Source organism: Saccostrea cucullata, unplaced genomic scaffold (assembly GCF_032062105.1).
Source record: "Saccostrea cucullata isolate Sc308-1 unplaced genomic scaffold, CSIRO_AGI_Scuc_v1 ctg11, whole genome shotgun sequence".
In the NCBI taxonomy this organism is placed as follows: Eukaryota; Metazoa; Mollusca; class Bivalvia; order Ostreida; family Ostreidae; genus Saccostrea; species Saccostrea cuccullata.
In genome coordinates, this window is record NW_026933222.1 from 378,874 (window position 1) to 393,141 (window position 14,268).

A 14,268-nucleotide genomic window follows, 5' to 3' on the forward strand; every position below is an offset into this window, starting at 1 on the left:
ACAATGTCTCTCAAAAAGAAACTTTTTTGTGCATTGTTCAAACAGGCATTCGACACATCAATTACACTTTTGAATAACATTAAAAAATATTAATACAAGATGAAGTATATATTTTTTTCAGAAATTTCAAGTCATACCTGCATTAGCTATAAATGTGAATCAGTACTATTTTTTGTTTTACAGGAAAAATTAAATTATTCCATTTTTACAGTTATAACATCAAGTTTACAACATGCTCTAAATGATATGCATGTTAGATTCCATAGACAAAACAAAAATTATGATTTTTTAACATCTGTTAAGAATGTCTATATGCTGTTATATACTGTTTTTAATCATGTGATCAAGTTTGCTCAAAAAGCCGACAATTTAATTTCAGAGAGCTGAAATAAATGAAACTTTTGTATGGAAAATGGGGTTTTGAAACATTGATATAATTGAAATAAATTTTTATATTTTTAATCTAAAAATATATCTAGTTATATGGACTTTGTATATAACAGTGTATTCGAGAATGAATATCAATTAACAATTGTTATAAACATTGAACTTAGGTCGATCCTTGGATTTTATGTATTAAGAATATGATAGTTGTATCTCAAATGTGTGGTGAACCTTTATAAATATTAAATGGCTAAAGGCTATAGTTGAAAGTCTTAAAGATCAGTACATACAGAAGTGGCAAAGTAATACACATTCTAAAGGTCTCTTTTATGTTTCATATTTGAAAAATATTAGCCTTACTACCAAAAAAATTTAGAACAATATTAATTAAACTAAGAACAACAAAATCGTCTTCCGTTAACGAAATGATAGACAATGTAATCTTTTAATAATGATAAAGGTGATGACATTTTAACAAATATTTTTCTAGAAAAAAATATCCCAGTAAATATAATAGACCAAATTTTTTCAAATTATCAGAATTGTTGCAGCAATATACTATGTTGTTACATAAATAGAGTATATGAAAAACCTTCCATAGTTATCCTTTATATGAATACGCCAAGTTATATTATCTGTACATATTGTTGATTCGATGTACCAATGATAAGGTAAATTATTGACAAACAGGTTGATGAAACAATCCATTTATCATTCATTGTAATTAGTATTTCATAATTAAAAAATCTTTAACACTTAGAGACTAGAGATCAATATACTAATTAAATAAGCAGTTTAATGTAATTGTGTTTCCTTTATGTCGATGGAGTAATTTACATGATTTACTTATTCAAAATACTACATTTATTTGATTATATTTTGTATCAATTTTTTACAAATATATCCAATATGTTTTAATATAAAGTACAGCCTAATTCAAGACATTGTTACGTCTCATCAATTACAGAACATTAAAAAATATTAATACAAGATGAAGTATATATTTTTTTTTCATAAATATCAAGTCATACACTGCATTAGCTATAATTGTGAAATCAGTACTACTTTTTGTTTTACAGAAAATTATCTCCATTTTAAGAAACATCAAGTCGATATGCATTTTAGATTCTATAAATAGTAACTCAAGTCTATATGCTGTTATATACTTAATCATGTGATCAAGTTTGAGCCAATCAGAGAGCTTGAAATAAATGATAAAAATAATATTTAAATATATCGACGACTTAATATCAATTAACAATTGTTATAAACATTCTTGGTGATAATATCCACGACAAATAAAAGATATCCCACACATCTGATGTTTTGGATATTTTTCATGAAAAAGACAATAACAACCGAGCTTTATGATAAACGTGATGACTTTAACTTTTTAATCATCCTAAAATATATATTAAGTTTATATCTCTCAGTTGATTCCATACGCAAAGACAGTCATGCTCTATGTAAACGGGGTAAATTATTGATAAACAGGTTGATGAAACAATAACATCGACATCTCGTTTAAAATCAATGTAGATCATTACATTTTAGCAACAATTTATCCTTACGTTTTTCATACGCATTGTTAAATTGTTTAACTATTTTTGGTATGTCAAGGAGCATATGGTGGATTTCCACGACACCTGATCCCACCTCTGATGTTTTGGAGGTCCGTGGTTGCTCTGCTCCAAATTTATATTAAGAACTTTGAGCTTGAATATTGTTCGTTATCTCCATATAATGTAGATCATTATATTTTCGCAACACCTTATTTTCGCGAAATAACTAAATGTATTTGGTATAAGCGAGACAAAATTTTCGTAAGCTGTGGTTCCTGTTGTCTATAATCCTATATAATACAAATAAACGCGAGAATAAAAATTTTCGCGAGCAGACAGACAAAATTAAGTTATCAAAGTTTATATAAAAGTGATTTTACAGTATTTCACTTTAGATGATTTTTAAAATTTAAAAGATACAATTTTTTATCTGTGTTGATCTACGTAAATGTTTTCTATTTACATCCTGATTCTGAATAAAAGATGTCGATATGATCAAATGATTCTATATGGTACATGTATTTTGGTATTAAAACAGCCATTGCTGAGTTTTTTCTTTGCTGATATACATATAATAATTGATATGTCAGTATCCAAATCAAGTTTTTAAATATCGTACATCAGTCAATTTCATACGTAAATAATTAAAAAAAATGATCAAATATAAGCACAACAATTAAAGAGTTTACTTGCCAAAATCCGTGCGTTATACTCGTGGATATTAATGTTTAAAATGGAAATATTGCAGGTTTAAAACATATTGATATCAATTATTGTCTAAAAAAGTTTTTCTCCCGAAAATTACACACGTTTAAAGATGATTGATATATTAGAGCAATGTAATTGTTTTTATAAAATCTTGTACATCGATTAATACACGTGCAAAAAAGTTCATCTTAATGTTTAATCACAAATAAAAATACTTAAAATACAATGCAAATTAAATTTTTACCCTCCATTCTGTTAACCTTTTTGATAATGCTGCCTTTTTGATTTTATCAAACTTTATTAAAAAAATTAACAAAAACTTATCCCCAAAAATGCAATCCTGTATAACAAATAACATTACCTTGACCTTACTTGAAACAAAAAAATTAATTTTAAACAAATATTAATTTTCACAAGACAAATAAAGAGGCAAATTTAATAATCGGAAAATTCCATTCTTTTACCAGAAAAAAAATATACGTCTTCGCTTATCAACTTTTATAAAAAAAAAAATAAAAATAGGAATCTGCCCAATACTCTAGTCCCTAATGGAATGTCATGTAAAATCAATCTCGGTCAATCAGAATGACAACAGACAGATAGACACAGTTATAATTATAAGTACCGAAAATCCATTTATAAAAAATATTCGAGTTATGCATATAAGAAAACAGTGACTCGAACTCAGGAACATAACAATACCTGGCATGAAAGATGACGAGAAGCGAGTAATGACGGAAAAAAAGCATGAATCACCGCGACTTGTCCCAGTTTAACTAACATTATGCAGAACTGTCTTATAATGAATTGAGATGAGGTCACACTTACGTTTACATTCCATGGAGACAGAGGGTTAAACTGTTAAAGCACTGGTCCGATTCATACTAAATCTGTAACAAATCTGGCAGTTTCATGCACATATGACCTCTCATAGAATGAAGAATTTATTAAGCTTATTACTAAACATATATATAACTATTAAGATAAATGACCCTTAAGGCTCATTCGAAAGCAAAACAGATCATGCTTTTTTTTAGTTCGCTTTTACCTCTTTTGTTAAGAAGGAAGGGTTTTAGCTACAGGGAATAGACTGCAGAATTCTTGATTTAAGTATTTGGTATCATTCATGAATACTTTTTCTTACATAGGTAATTGGTATGTCGTGAATTTTGATCATACAAATAAAAAAATTAGTTATTTTTAAAATATACGTTATTTAGATTTTCATTCTTATTTGCAAACAGTATTGAGACACGTAAAGTTATTCTCAACTTGACAAGTTCCCCTGAAATTTCAACAACAAAAAATTACTCTGGTTCTGACAAATTTTTTATGATCTGTGGGTCATGTTTACCTAATCTAAGCCCATATCCTTACCCCTTATAAGAATAATAACTTATGTAAAGGAGGAACTTCAGGTATATCTTACATGTGTTAAAGCATATTCTAGAAATGGTGTAAAAATTTTTAGAACATTTAAATTTTTTGTAAGATATATGTAACATCACAACGTACGAATTTCTACACTTTATACAACCATTCCTCACAATAAATTAAAAGTTAAGCTTTTTGAATTCATAGACATATGCTTCTTCAATAGAAATGGAAGTCCATTTTGTGATTGGTCATCAACAAAATTGCCATTAAAAAATCACTGATTCGACCCACAAGAACTCTGGAGTTGATATTAAAAGGATGAAGTTACTCATTGAAAACAATGATGTGGTCTTCTGATACTAGGTCTTTCAACATTCCGTTTGAATACTTTTAGGTACTTATTCAGCTCCTTTTTTACTGACTTGTTTTTATATTCCTATGAATCAGAATTTATTTTTTTTTTAAATTTACATAAGAAGAAAACACTTGATGTAGCATCAAACTCGACATTTAGATATTTCGTCGATGTATTATCAATTAATAATAGTTACTTTCATTCAACTCACACTATCACTTGTATATGATGTTTACATCGCCCGACTTATTCATACTCAAAAGCATGCCCCAAGTACGAACAATTTTTAAATCTAGGCAGACTACTGGCAGATAAGTTGGTGTTTTAAACAACCTTACTTAAAGACTATCAGCGTTAAACATCGGAATCTTAAAGGTAACTTCTTAAAAAAAATCTCCCCAAGATCTATATGGCCAGGTTTAAAAAAAAAGTAATAATGATTTGAAAGCATTTTCATTTAATGCATGTCTGAATTTTTTTTTAAATCATGAGGTGTTTTGTCTTTCTAAAATTTTAGCAGGAAAGAAGAAATCTTTTTTTAGTAAAGCCATCACTTTTTTTTTTCAAATTCTTATTTTTCTTGCCACACACAGGCAGTTTTCATGCAAATTAGCATGTAAAACATTTTAATATCAGCGTCAAATGGTTCGGCAAGATGTTTTTTCACTTTAAGTATTTTTCACACATGAAAATATTATGGGGGAACAATAAGTCAATCAAAACTGAAAAGTCCAGCATGATTTTTTCAAAATGATGTTTATCTGCTGTTTTAAAAAAAATAAATTTGTAAATATCTTAGAGATTAAAAAAAATCAAAGTCTGTGGTTTAAATTATGTGAGGTTGATAAACATATATTTAATAAAAAATAAAATAAACGAAAATAAATGTAATCATAGATATAACGGGCATTTGTCACTTTAAAACTGCATTTACAAAAATTTACTAATTATTAATGTGAACTAATTTTTTACTCGCGCTTATTTTACATCTTTTTTTTCACCAAGGGTGTTTCATTTCAATTTAGTCACATATCAATGCAACATTATAAGTAAAACGCCCATGGACCACGATGCTTGTTCCAGTTTCAATACCTGACGAATCAATGTAGTATGAGACCACAAACTACGCAAATGCCCGCTTTTACGAATTCGAACGAATCTATAATTAGAGATATTTGAATCATGTTTCTGCTAATGGCACATATATACGATGTCACAGCATTAGGTACCTGATTTCTTCAGATTATATTTTTATCGATGAGACATTTAACGTCATTTTAGGCAACAAATGCGGTTTGTTATAAAATAAATCACGATTCCATCAACATTTAACTGTTTCTTATACGTCGCAAAAACGTTCTTGCATTGAAACTTTAAAGTGGGTAAAAATGACTTGTATCTAAAATATTTAAACTAACAATGTAGATTAATATTTTTTGAAAATTTACCTAAAAATTAATTTCTAGTTTTTCAGACAAATTTTTTTTTAATTTTAAAAAAGAAAGAAAGAAAGACACGACAAATTTTAAAGCAAAATACTTACTCATAACAGTAAAATTTCTTGATATCCGCCTGACTGTACAGTTCAATTGGACAATAATTCATAATTTTATGTAATAACAAGCACTTGCTGAAAACTTTTTCTGTACATTTGATACCGTGGTGAAATTGTAATGATTTTCAGACATGAAAGTAACAAATCTTTTATCAAGAGATCTACTAGCGTTTATCCAACTTATCCCAAAGGTCCCTTTCTAAGGAGGAAATTCTTCAAAATCATATGTCAATTTTGAATATTTTTGATATTTCAAACAAACAACATGGATTTGAATTACCATATCTATACTGGATTCTAAAACTTAAAAAAAAATCCTCACACACAAAGACACTTAACGGGTTCCTGTAAATGTTCTACGAAGCCTCGTACGTTACTCCTCGCCAAAATATTAACAGCAGTGAAGGTGAAACTTCTGGAGTACTATGCAACAATATACTAGTATTCGAGAAGTGATTTAATCATATAAGATGTGGACGCTAAAATATTTCTGGCAACTTTTGGAAAGATTTCACCAAATCCACAGACTTTTCAAATTTATAAACAACATTTCTCAAGATAAATTAAAGTCCAGGCTTTTTGATTTCATTGACATGTACAGCTGCTATTTCCAATAAAAATGGAACTCGTAAATTTAGAGATACCTTGTCACTGATTATTTGCATAATTATTTTTGTTCATAGAACATACAAATACTAATGCTCTGCAGTTGATATTTTAAAAATTCTTGAGTTTTTGATAGAAAATATCCATGTAGTTTTTGGAGGCCAGGTCTTCCAACAATCTATTGTAATTCCAATGGGTATCAACATTTGCGCCCCGTTATTAGTAGACCCAATTTTGTATTTATATGACTGTATGATGAATCAGAATTGGTTCAAAATCCTGTAGGTGAAAAGAAGATAACACTTAATTGCTTGGGCCTTCAACTCGATACATGTATTTAGATATATTAACGAAGTATTATCAATTAAAAGTGGTTATTTTCATTCTTATGTGGATACAATATATCACAGTGAGCTTAAAAATATCACAGAGTCTGACACATCTGTTTCATATTTGGATATTTTGCTTGAAAATGACGATAATGCTAATCTAACAAACAAGCTTTATGACAAACGGGATGTACAACAACTTTTTAATCATCAACTTACTTTACTTATGCAGCAATATACCTTTAACACCAGCGAGGTTTAAATCTCTCAGTTGATTCGATACGCAAGAGCATGCTCTACGAATGAACAAATTCTAAAACGAGGTAAATTATTGACAAACAAGTTGATGAAACAAGAATATCAGCACATTATTTCGTAAGTACGATAAAATGACCTTGTCGGCAAATATAATTTATCATTGAGTCAAATGACGTTTTTCATGCTGATTGTTAGGCCATTTTTTACACACTGAATTGACGAAAGATTTTCCGTTATTTCCCGATCATGACAAGACGCACGCAGCGGGTGTGACTGGTCGACAAGAGATACGCAGTACTCACTCCTACATGGCACCTGATCAAACCTCTGATGTTTTAGAGGTCCATGTTTGCTTTGCTCCAATTTTGTAATTGTTTAATGGATTTTATAGTTTGAATATTGTTCGTTATCTCCTTGTATTCCATTGTTTTTAATTAAGTTCTGGTCCTAGTCAGATGCCAGTGTGAGACGTGCATTGCTTGTGGAAGGCAGCATACATGTAGGTTCATGACAAGGAGAAGATAATCCTACTCTGGAGTGCTAGGCAAAAGAAACTACTTCATGCATTTTGTTGAACAGTGTAAACATATTTTAACTATTTCAACATTCTGCAGTCAACCAAGCTGACTTTGTTCTACTCTACCAATACTGGAAACTAACTTCATAAACTTCATAAAAATACTTACAAACTAAGTCGCTGGGTCTAGCTAATGCTCTAGCAAGCTCCTTTCTAAAGCCTGAACCCATTACTTCATGTCATCCAGGATCAAGAATAGAAAATTAAAAATATATTTTTTTTTATTTGTTGCTTTTTCTAATTTCAATTTTGTTGTTGTTGTTGTTCGTTTGTTGCAGGAAATATAAAGATAACAAAAATTAATCAAGTTACATCATATTCATACATTACTATGCTGTGGACTTGAACACTTTCGACATAGGCAATGCTACCATATGGAAAGGCATGCCAATAAAATTCTAATCCAATATACGGAGAGTGCACTAAATGATGGGCTATAAGTACGATAGTAAATCTTTTCTAGAATTCCAATTTTCTTTCACAGAGAAGAATGATCAGGTGAATTAATTTTATATTGTAGAGAAGTGCTGGGTTTCATTGTTAATTTCAAATATTTGCCCACAAAGGGTTCATTCTCTTCCAAAGACAACATTAGAGAATTTGTATTTCTAAGCTTTGATATAGAATCACCTAGGACAGACCAGCCACCGGCAGAGATACTTCTGTCCCTTGTCTTGATCAGGAAAAACGGAAAAATCCGTACATGATTCAATGCGATAATAATGGTATAAAAATGTGTGAAAAACGTCAGTCAACATTTGACTCAATAAGACTGTTGATATCCTTGTTTTAAACGAATGAACTCGGAGGCATGAACTCCATATGCAGCTGATAAAGGTATATTGTTACATAAATAAGGGAAGTTGAAGAAAAAAAGGTTAGGTCAAAGCGTTTATCAATTCTTTTGTCGTTTTGTTACTGTGAACGTGTTTTTCTAGAAAAATATCAAAATGAAAAGTCTTATAATGACAACGTAAACTAGTTCTAATTGTAACGGGGACCGTTACAGATGTTCCCCAAACGCTCCCCAACTCCTTTTTTTGTGCCAATTTCCTTTAAAACTTTTTTAATATGCTCAGTATTGCAGGATTTCATAAAAGAATTTTAAAAGCTACAATGATATAAACTTTGTCATTTAACGCACTGCACGCAAAAGCACGTGCTTGCACATGCAAGGTGATCATGGCATGTTGCTAAATCATTAACATTTCTTTATATATTCCAAGAACCAATAAAAAATCATAAAATTATTAATGTCACCGTTCTTCAAATATATTGATCATTTTACGCATTGCGCATGCGCAAGTGCATGCAAACATAGTAGTATCACGTAGGAATCCATTATACCTATTTATATTCTAAATTTCATCATGTTTTGTTGAGAAACAAGACAGTTATAGGCATTAAAAGTTTCAGCCAATCAGATTGCAGAACACGTACTTGCGCATGCTTTTATGATAATTCTTATATATCATGCTGTAGATCTTCATAATGTTTGACTATGTTCAAAATTTCAAAGGATTTTATCAAAAAACAAGAAAGATATTGAGAATTTAGTTTCAGCCAATCAGAGCGAAGCGCACGTGCATGCGCGTGACATCTTGCTATTTTGACCATGTCATCTTGTCTACACTACTAATATATCCCTACATTATAAATTTCAAAAGATTTCATCAGAAAATAAAAAAGTTACGGCTATATCCATTATATTGGTCATTTCACGTGTTGCACGTGCGCACTCTTGAAACACGTGCGCGCAAAATAGCATGTTGACAATGTCATCTTATCTATATTTATAATATGTCTCTATATTCTAAATATCAAAGCATTACATCGAAAAATATAAAAGTTACGGCAATTTCAAGTATATTGGTCATTTCACGTGTTGCACGTGCGCGAGCAAGCACGTGCGCGCAAAATGACCTTCGTTCCGCAAATCTACATAACATGCCTACTTACCCTAAAAAGGTTTCACCTAAGTCGGATGTGTAGTTTACAAGATCACTCGCGGACAAAATTTTCCCAGGAAGAAAAATAATAAGAATAATAATAACTAGTGCTAATTGTAACGGGGACCGTTACAGATGTTCCCCAAACGCTCCCCAACTCCTTTTTGGTGCCATATTCCCTGTAAGCTTCATTAAATAAGACAAACTCTGTGCATTTTGACTTTAACAACGTTTTCTCAGAAGGATACCAATTATATTCAAATTTTAGCATTGCACCCGTGCGCGTGTGAATGCATGTGCGTTATGATCATATCATCTTGTCTACACTATCTACATATTTTAATATACAATATATTAAAGCATTTAGTCCAAAAGTATGAAAAATCACTCTTTAAAGCGTATTTTTCATTTCACTCGCTCTAAATGCACGCACGTGCGTGCATGTGCATGATGACCATACCTTCTTGTAGGAGTCCCTTACATCTATCTATTTTCTAAATCCCATCCTGTTTGGTTGAAAAACAAGGGAGTTATAGCCATTTAAAGTATAAGCCAATCAGATTGCAGAACACGTGCATGCGCGTGATTTCATGATTTTTTTTCTATGTCATATTGTAGGATATCCTAATGCATGACAATATTTTAAATTTCAAAGCATTTCGTCAAAAAACAAAGTAGATATAGCCATTTAAAGTTTCAGCCAATCAGATTGCAGCCCGCGGGCATGCGCATGCTTTCATGAAAATTCTTATATATCACGCTGTAGATCTTCATAATGCAGATCTATGTTCAAAATTTCAAAGGATTATGACAAGAAACAAGAAAGATATTGAGACTTTAGTTTCAGCCAATCAGAGCAAAGCACACGTGCATGCGCGTGCGATCTTGCTATTTTGACTATGTCATCTTGTGAATACTACTAATATATACTTATAAAATGAGTTTCAAAGCATTTCCTCAATAATTTTAATAGTTACGTCTCTATCAATTATATTGGACATTTCTCGTGTTGCACGCGCGAGCTCTTGCAAGCACATGTGCATGCACATGCTTTCATGAAAAATCTTATATTACAGGCTGTAGATCTCCCTAATGTATGACTATGTTCAAAATTTCAAATGATTTTATCAAAAAACAAAAAAGATATTGAGACTTTAGTTTCAGCCAATCAGAGCGAAGCACACGTGCATGCGCGTGCGATCTTGCTATTTTGACCATGTCATCTTGTGCATACTACTAATATATCCTTACATTATAAGTTTCAAAACATTTCGTCACAAAATAGAGAAGTTACGATTATATCCATTATATATTGGTCATTTTAAGTTTCGCACGTGCGCGCTCTTGCAAGCACGTGCGCGCAAAATGACCTTGATTCCGCAAATCTACATAACATGCCTACTTACCCTAAAAAGGTTTCACCTAAGTTGGATGAGTAGTTTACAAGATCACTCGCGGACAAAATTTTCCCAAGAAGAAAAATAATAATAATAATAACTAGTGCTAATTGTAACGGGAACCGTTACAGATGTTCCCCAAACGCTCCCCAACTCCCTTTTAGTTCCATATTCCCTGTAATATACTATATGTAAAAGCATTCAGTCCAAAAGTATTAAAAATCACTCATTCATGTGTATTTCTAATTTCATTCGTTCCAAATGCACGCACGTGCGTGCACGTGCATGATGACCATACCTTCTTGTAGGAGTCCCTTATATTTATTTATGTTCTGAATCCCATCCTGTTTGGTTGAAAAACAAGGGAGTTATAGCCATTTCAAGTGTCAGCCAATCAGATTGCAGCACACGTGCATGCGCATGATTTCATGATTATTTTTCTATATGGCATTGTAGGATATCCTAATGAATGATTATGTTTTAAATTTCAAAGCATTTCGTCAAAAAACAAAGGAGATATAGTCATTTAAAGTTTCAGCCAATCAGATCGCAGCACACGTGCATGCGCGTAATTTCTTGAAATTTTTTGTATATCATATTGCAGGGCACCCTAATGTATGACTATGTTTTAAATTTCAAAGCATTTCGACAAAAAACAAAGGCGATATAGTCATTTAAAGTGTCAGCCAATCAGATTGCAGGTCACGTGCATGCGCGTGATTTCATGAAATTTTTTCTATATCATATTTTAGGATATCATAATTCATGACTATGTTTTAAATTTCAAAGAATTTCGTCAAAAAACAAAGGGGATATTACCATTTAAAGTTTCAGCCAATCAGCTTGCAGCACGCGCACATGCGCATGCTTTCATGAAAATTCTTATATATCTTGCGGTAGATCTTCATAATGTAGGACTATGTTCAAAATTTCAAAGGATTATGACAAGAAACAAGAAAGTTATTGAGACTTTAGTTTCAGCCAATCAGAGCGAAGCGCACGTGCATGCGCGTGAGATCTTGCTATTTTGACCATGCTATCTTGTTTATACTACTAATGTATTCTTACATTATGAGTTTCAAAAAATTTCATAAAAAAATAGGAAAGTTACGGCAATATTCATTATATTGGTAATTTCACCTATTGCACGTGCGCGCTCTTGCAAGCACGTGCGCGCAAAATGACCTTTGTTTGGCAACTCTACATAACATGCCTACTAACCCTAAAAAGGTTTCACCTAAGTCGGATGTGTAGTTTACAAGATCACTCGTGGACAAAATTTTCCCAGGAAGAAGAAAAATAATAATAATAATAATAATAATAATAAGAAACAGAGTAAAACAATATGTTCCCCAATCGTTTGGGGAACATAATAAGAATAATAATAATAAGAAACAGAGTAAAAACAATATGTTCCCCAACTTCGTTTGGGGAACATAATTAAGTATATTAAGTTACTAACATTTCTTGCAAAAAAACCTCAGGATTTTATCATAAGAAGTAGTTGTATGAAACATGTATCGAATGTCACGTAATAAAAAAGAAGACTTCAAAGTTCGATAACATAACACACAGAAAACACAGAATCATAAAATTCCAATCAAACAACCTACATTCGACTTCATTTTAATGTTAAATGAGCTTTATTTAATCATTCAAGATAAAAGTTCCGGATACAGAATAAATGATTACATGATTAATAAAAAACTTATTTCTGGAGGATGGGGTTTTCTTGTATTTAAATAATTCTCTGAATATGTTTTTAAATTATGAGACATTATACTGGTAGATAAAAAAAAGGAACAAATGCAGGGTAAAGAAAAAGTGACTCATTAAATAATACTTGTAAAATAAAAGTACATGTATGATGACAATATCGTATCCATTATTGCTAAATGTAAAGAAAGAAACTAGCAAATAACAATACTGTTAAATAGAAATGACGAATTAAAAGCAACGAATCTATAAAATATTTTTTTTTAAATGCCTTCGGCAAAAATTTTGAATACAGAATATTACATACTTTCAAAAATGTTTCAATAATAGTTTAGATTCTGCTTATTTTTAATTTGTCTCACGTGTTAATAAATGTTTTCTCGTTCCTTTCTTTTAGTTGTGTGAATTAAGCTTAAAATAATCTATGTGCGAAAATCAATTTTATTATGATTAATTACTATTTAAAACAAAAGAAATAATTTTTAAAAGAGAAAGTAACTGGAGGTAAATATCGCTATTTTATGCCATTTATAATATAAATATCGCTATTTTATGCCATTTATAATCTATTCTATCGAACTTTCATATAAAGAGACTGAAACGAATTTTAATTCATTCATGCTGAATAAAATATGATTTTTCTGTCAAATTATATATAAGTAAGTATGAACTCTGGTGCGGCCAATTTGGAGTTGATTTTCAAAATATATCCAATTATATTAATTTATTAGGGTTTAGGGTTAGATATAGGCGTATAAGATTGCTACACACAAGAACTATGTAAATCCATGACACTGTCGAAGTTACATATTGACTAACTTCGGAAAGAATGACAACTCTCGTTTACATTTTGTTACTCGCGATGAATAATTTTTAGCAAAATTTTTCTTAGGGCAACCCCCCCGGTACCACTGACCCACGGGCCATGACATTCGCCATTTCGGAAGAGGCAACTTTCCTCATCATGACCATATACATGTACTTGGATCATCGGCATGATACCCAGGAGCAGAGGAGATGATTTTCAAAGAATTAATGCATTTTCATGATATAATCATTAGAGCCCCTCTCCAACACCAGATCCCCTAATATTCACAAATTTGGAAGAGACATCTTTCCTAGCCAAAATTAATATGTATATGGTTCATTGGTATAATACCAAGGAGAAGATATTCAAATAATTAATGCATTTTCAATATATAATCATTAGAGCCCTTGACTCAGGGGCCTTGACTTTCAAAAATTCTTGAAGAAGCACCCTTGCTCATCATAATTATATAATAAGATCATAGGCATAACATTCAAGACTAGAGGACAAGATTTTCAAAGAATTTATGCATTTTCACTATATAATCAATGGAACCCTCCTAACACCAGAACCCCTGGCGAGGGGCAATGAAATTCACAATCTTGGAAGAGACACACTTCCTCATCATAATTTTATACATTGTTCAGCGGCTTAATTCTAAAAAGCAGGGGTTAAAATTTTCAAAGA